Source organism: Bubalus bubalis, chromosome 5 (assembly GCF_019923935.1).
Source record: "Bubalus bubalis isolate 160015118507 breed Murrah chromosome 5, NDDB_SH_1, whole genome shotgun sequence".
NCBI classification, from domain to species: Eukaryota; Metazoa; Chordata; class Mammalia; order Artiodactyla; family Bovidae; genus Bubalus; species Bubalus bubalis.
Genome location: NC_059161.1, coordinates 120,108,615 through 120,114,614, shown reverse-complemented (window position 1 = coordinate 120,114,614; position 6,000 = coordinate 120,108,615).

Genomic DNA, 6,000 nt, shown 5'->3' with positions numbered 1-6,000 from the left:
ATTACTTAACTAGCATGTGAGATGCGTGCAATTGTGCGATAGTTTGAGCATTCTTTGGTATTGCCTTTCCTTGTGATTGGAATGAAAACTGACCTTTCCCAGTCCTGTGGCCACTGCTAAATTTGCTGGCATATTGAGTTCGGCACTTTCACAGCATCATCTTTAAGGATTTGAAATAGCTTAACTGGAATTCCATCACCTCCACTAGCTTTGTTCGTAGTGATGCTTTCTAAGGCCCACTTGACTTCATATTCCAGGATGTCTGGCTATAGGTCAGTGATTACACCATCATGATTATCTGGGTCCTGAAGATCTTTTTTGGACAGTTCTTCTGAGTATTTTTGCCACCTCTTCTTAATATCTTCTGCTTCTGTTAGGTCCATACCATTTCTGTCCTTTATCAAGCCCATCTTTGCATGAAATGTTCCCTCGGTATCTCTAATTTTCTTGAAGGGATCTCTAGTCTTTCCCATTCTGTCATTTTCCTCTATTTCTTTGCATTGATCGCTGAGGAAGGCTTTTTTTTTTATCTCTCCTTGCTATTCTTTGGAACTCTGCATTCAGATGCTAATATATTTCCTTTTCTCTTTTACTTTTCACTTCTCTTCTTTTCACAGCTATTTGTAAGGCCTGCCCAGACAGCCATTTTGCTTTTTTGCCTTTCTTTTCCATGGGGCTCATCTTGATCCCTGTCTCCTGTACAATGTCATGAACCTCATTCCATAGTTCATCAGGCACTCTATCTATTAGATCTAGGCCCTTATCTATCTCTCACTTCCACTGTATAATTATAAGGGATTTGATTTAGGTCATACCTGAATGGTTTTATTTTTATTTATTTTTTTTATTTTTTAATTAAATTTTATTTTATTTTTAAATTTTACATAATTGTATTAGTTTTGCCAAATATCAAAATGAATCCGCCACAGGTATACATGTGTTCCCCATCTTGAACCTTCCTCCCTCCTCCCTCCCCATACCATACCTCTGGGTCGTCCCAGTGCACCAGCCCCAAGCATCCAGTATCGAGCATCGAACCTGGACTGGCAACTCATTTCATGCATGATATTTTACATGTTTCAATGCCATTCTCCCAAATCTTCCTACCCTCTCCCTCTTCCACAGAGTCCATAAGACTGTTCTATACATCAGTGTCTCTTTTGCTGTCTCGTACACAGGGTTATTGTTACCATCTTTCTAAATTCCATATATATGCGTTAGTATACTGTATTGGTGTTTTTCTTTCTGATTTACTTCACTCTGTATAATAGGCTCCAGTTTCATCCACCTCATTAGAACTGATTCAAATGTATTCTTTTTAATGGCTGAGTAATACTCCATTGTGTATATGTACCACTGCTTTCTTATCCATTCATCTGCTGATGGACATCTAGGTTGCTTCCATGTCCTGGCTATTATAAACAGTGCTGCGATGAACATTTGGGTACACGTGTCTCTTTCCCTTCTGGTTTCCTCAGTGTGTATGCCTAGCAGTGGGATTGCTGGATCATAAGGCAGTTCTATTTCCCGTTTTTTAAGGAATCTCCACACTGTTCTCCATAGTGGCTGTACTAGTTTGCATTCCCACCAACAGTGTAAGAGGGTTCCCTTTTCTCCACACCCTCTCCAGCATTTATTACTTGTAGACTTTTGGATCGCAGCCATTCTGACTGGTGTGAAATGGTACCTCATAGTGGTTTTGATTTGCATTTCTCTGATAATGAGTGATGTTGAGCATCTTTTCCCTAACCCCTCTCTACTGTACCCAATTCTGTGAATTTCTGTGTGTTCCAGACGGTGGAGAACACTTAGGGAACTGATTACTGGCTGGATCTGTCTCCCTCCTTTTCATTTCCCCCTTTTATCCTTCTGGCCACCTCTGTCTCCTTCCTCCTTCTTCTCTTCTCTGTATATCTCCGTGAACATCTCTGAGCGGTCCAGTTGTGGAGTGCACATAAGGAAGTGACTACTGGCTAGCCCACTCTCTCCACTATTGATTCCACCTCATCTCATTTGGGTCACCTCTAACTCCCTCCTCCCTTTTCTCTTCTCCATGTAACGCTGTGAACCTCTCTGAGTGACCCTCACAGTAGAGAAACTTTTCATCTTTAACGTAGATGTTTTATCAACAGTGCTGTATAGAAGGAGAAGTTTTGAAACTACTGTAAAAATAAGACCGATAACTGGAAGTAGGAGGCTTAAGTCCAAACCCTGACTCCAGGGAACTCCTGACTCCAAGGAACATTAATTGACAGGAGCTCATCAAACGCCTCCATACCGACACTGAAACCAAGCACCACACAAGGGCCAACAAGTTCCAGGGCAAGACATACCAAGCAAATTCTCCAGCAACAAAGGAACACAGCCCTGAGCTTCAAGATACAGGCTGCCCAAAGTCACCCCAAAACCATAAACATCTCATAACTCATTACTGGACATTTCATTACACTCCAGAGAGAAGAAATACAGCTCCATCCACCAGAACATCGACACAAGCTTCCTTAACCAGGAAACCTTGACAAGCCACCTGTACAAACCCACACACAGCGAGGAAACACCACAATAAAGAGAACTCCACAAACTGAATGGTTTTAGAAAAGGCAGAGAAACCAGAGATCAAATTGCTAACATCCGCTGGATCATCAAAAAAGCAAGAGAGTTCCAGAAAAACATCTATTTCTGCTTTATTGACTATGCAAAAACCTTTGACTCTGTGGATCACAATAAACTGTAAGAAATTCTGAAAGAGATGGGAATACCAGACCGCCTGACCTGTCTTTTGAGAAATCTGTATGCAGGTCAGGAAACAACAGTTAGAACTGGACATGGAACAACAGACTGGTTCCAAATAGGAAAAGGAGTACGTCAAGGCTGTATATTGTCACCCTGCTTACTTAACTTATATGCAGAGTACATCATGAGAAACACTGGGCTGGAAGAAACACAAGCTGGAATCAAGATTGCTGGGAAAAATATCAATAACCTCAGATATGCAGATGATACCACCCTTATGGCATAAAGTGAAGAGGAACTAAAAAGCCTCTTCATGAAAGTGAAAGAGGAGAGTGAACAATTTGGCTTAAAGCTCAACATTCAGAAAATGAGGATCATGGCATCCGGTCCCATCACTTCATGGGAAATAGATGAGGAAAGAGTGGAAACAATGTCAGACTTTATTTTTTTGGGCTCCAAAATTACTGCAGATTGTGACTTCAGCCATGAAATTAAGATGCTTACTCCTTCGAAGGAAAGTTATGACCAACCTAGATAGCATATTCAAAAGCAGAGACATTACTTTGCCAACAAAGGTCCGTCTAGTCAAGGCTATGGTTTTTCCTGTGGTCATGTATGGATGTGAGAGTTGGACTGTGAAGAAGGCTGAGCACCGAAGAATTGATGCTTTTGAACTGTGGTGTTGGAGAAGACTCTTGAGAGACCCTTGGACTGCAAGGACATCCAACCAGTCCATTCTGAAGGAAATCAGCCCTGGGATTTCTTTGGAAGGAATGATGCTAAAGCTGAAACTCCAATACTTTGGCCACCTGATGCAAAGAGTTGACTCATTGGAAAAGACTCTGATGCTGGGAGGGATTGGGGGCAGAAGAAGGGGATGACAGGATGAGATTGCTGGATGGCATCACTGACTGGATGGACGTGAGTCTGAGTTAACTCCGGGAGTTGGTGATGGACAGGGAGGCCTGGCATGCTGCAATTCATGGGGTCGTAGAGTCAGTCATGACTGAGCAATTGAACTGAATTGAACTGTGTGTGTGTGTGTGTGTATATATATATATATATATATATATATATATATATATTTATAAATAGGGTCTTTTTTTTTCAATGTAATAGTAGGTTATAAAAATGGAAATTAAAGGAGTAGTAGAGGAGTTAAAAAAAATAAATTTAAAGAATGAAAATAGTAAAAATATATCTAGGACTTTCTCTGGTGTTGTTGTGGACAGTGTGGGGTCAGTTCACTTTCAGATAGTTCCTTGATCCAGCTTATACTCCTATAAGATCTATAGGCCCTTTCTCATGTTCACTTCAGTTCACTTCAGTCGCTCAGTCGTGTCCGACTCTTTGTGACCCTATGAACAGCAGCACGCCAGGCCTCCCTGTGCATCACCAACTCCCGGAGTGCACTCAGACTCGCGGCCATTGAGTCAGTGATGCCATCCAGCCATCTCATCCTCTGTCGTCCCTTTCTCTTCCTGCCCCCAATTCCTCCCAGCATCAGAGTCTTTTCCAATGAGTCAATTCTTCACATGAGGTGGCCAAAGTACTGGAGTTTCAGCTTTAGCATCATTCCCTCCAAAGAAATCCCAGGGCTGATTTCCTTCAGAATGGACTGGCTGGATCTCCTTGCAGTCCAAGGGACTCTCAAGAGTCTTCTCCAACACCACAGTTCAAAATCATCAATTCTTTGGCGCTCAGCTTTCTTCATAGTCCAACTCTCACATCCATACATGACCACTGGAAAACCCATAGCCTTGACTAGATGGACCTTTTTTGGCAAAGTAATGTCTCTGCTTTTGAATATGCTATCTAGGTTGGTCATAACTTTCCTTCCAAGGAGTAAGCACCTTTTAATTTCATGGCTGCAGTTACCATCTGCAGTGATTTTAAAGCCCCCAAATTAAAGTCTGACACTGTTTCCACTGTTTCCCCATCTATTTCCCATGAAGTGATGGGACCAGAACCCTATGTAGTCAGTGCTAATTGCAGGGTTTTAATCTATTACACCTGTCACTTCCAGGGCAGTCCCCACTGTTGTAGCTTCTGTTTTCTGGTCTCTTTAGTGTCTAATTTCTGCCCTGTCCCAATGGGGTGATGGTGGACAACTTTTTTAGGCTCACTTTTTCAGTCATGCTGTGGGGAGGGAGGAACACTGCTAACAAATATCATGGCATGTGTGGGGACTGCTCCCAGTGTCTCGGGCACACTGGGTTTGTCCCCGCTTGTGGCATGTGTCCTTTCCCAGTCTACACTGCTCAGGCTCTAGTTTGCTCTGCCGGGAACTGTCTGAGGCGGGCCCTGGGTTGCATCTGTTTCCCAGGCCGCTCAGGTGACCAGGTGTTTGGCAAGCACAGTCGCTCCTACTTATCGCCTCTCCCGTCCCTGCTGCTCGGTTTTCTGGGTGTACAACTGGCACACCTTATTAGGCTGATATTGACCGTCCAGAATCCCAAGAAATCTTGGTTAGCAATGAAGCCTGCTTGCAGTTTGGTAGATCATGCCTCTCTGGGGCCACAATTGCCCCCTTCCAGCCCTGGCTTCCCTCACTCCCCTGTCTCTGGCAGGGGATGGACTGCTCTGCAGCTTACTACCTCTGCTCAGTCCTTTGTTCTGTGAGCAGGCCTGGTGGTGTCTTAGTTTAGGGGTTTTCACCAGGGTAGCTATCCTAGGGCCTGGTTTGCTATTTCAAGTTAGTTCCCTCAGATTGCCCTCGGGGCATTCAGGCCTGGTCCTTACTCTAAACAATGCAGCCTGCACCTCCCTGCCCAGCCCCCTCTTGTTAGGAACAGATGCAGGTGTCTGCTCTGCTTCCCCGCTGGGAGTTACTGTTGGGCATGTAATTTGTGGGTTTAAATTTTTTATTTATTTTTCCTCCTACTTATGTTGTCCTCTGAGGTTTCAAGGCTTGCCACAGACTTGCCAGTGAGAGTGTTTCCTGGTGTTTGGAAACTTATCTCTTTTTTAAGACTCCCTTCCCAGGACAGATTTTCATCCCTACCTCTTTTGCCTCTCTTTTTGTCTTTTAAATTTTTTCCTAACTCCTTTTGAAGACAAGGGGCTGCTTTTCTGGGTGCCTGATGTCCTCTCCCTGCTTTCAGAAGTTGTTTTGTGGCATTTACTCAGCGTTCAAATGTTCTTTTGATGAATTTGTTAAGGGAGAAACTGGTCTCCCTGTCCTATTCCTCTGCCACCTTAGGACTTCCCCCGAAATTACTCATAATTCACATGAGATCAATAGAGCCTTGAAGACAATATTGCCTT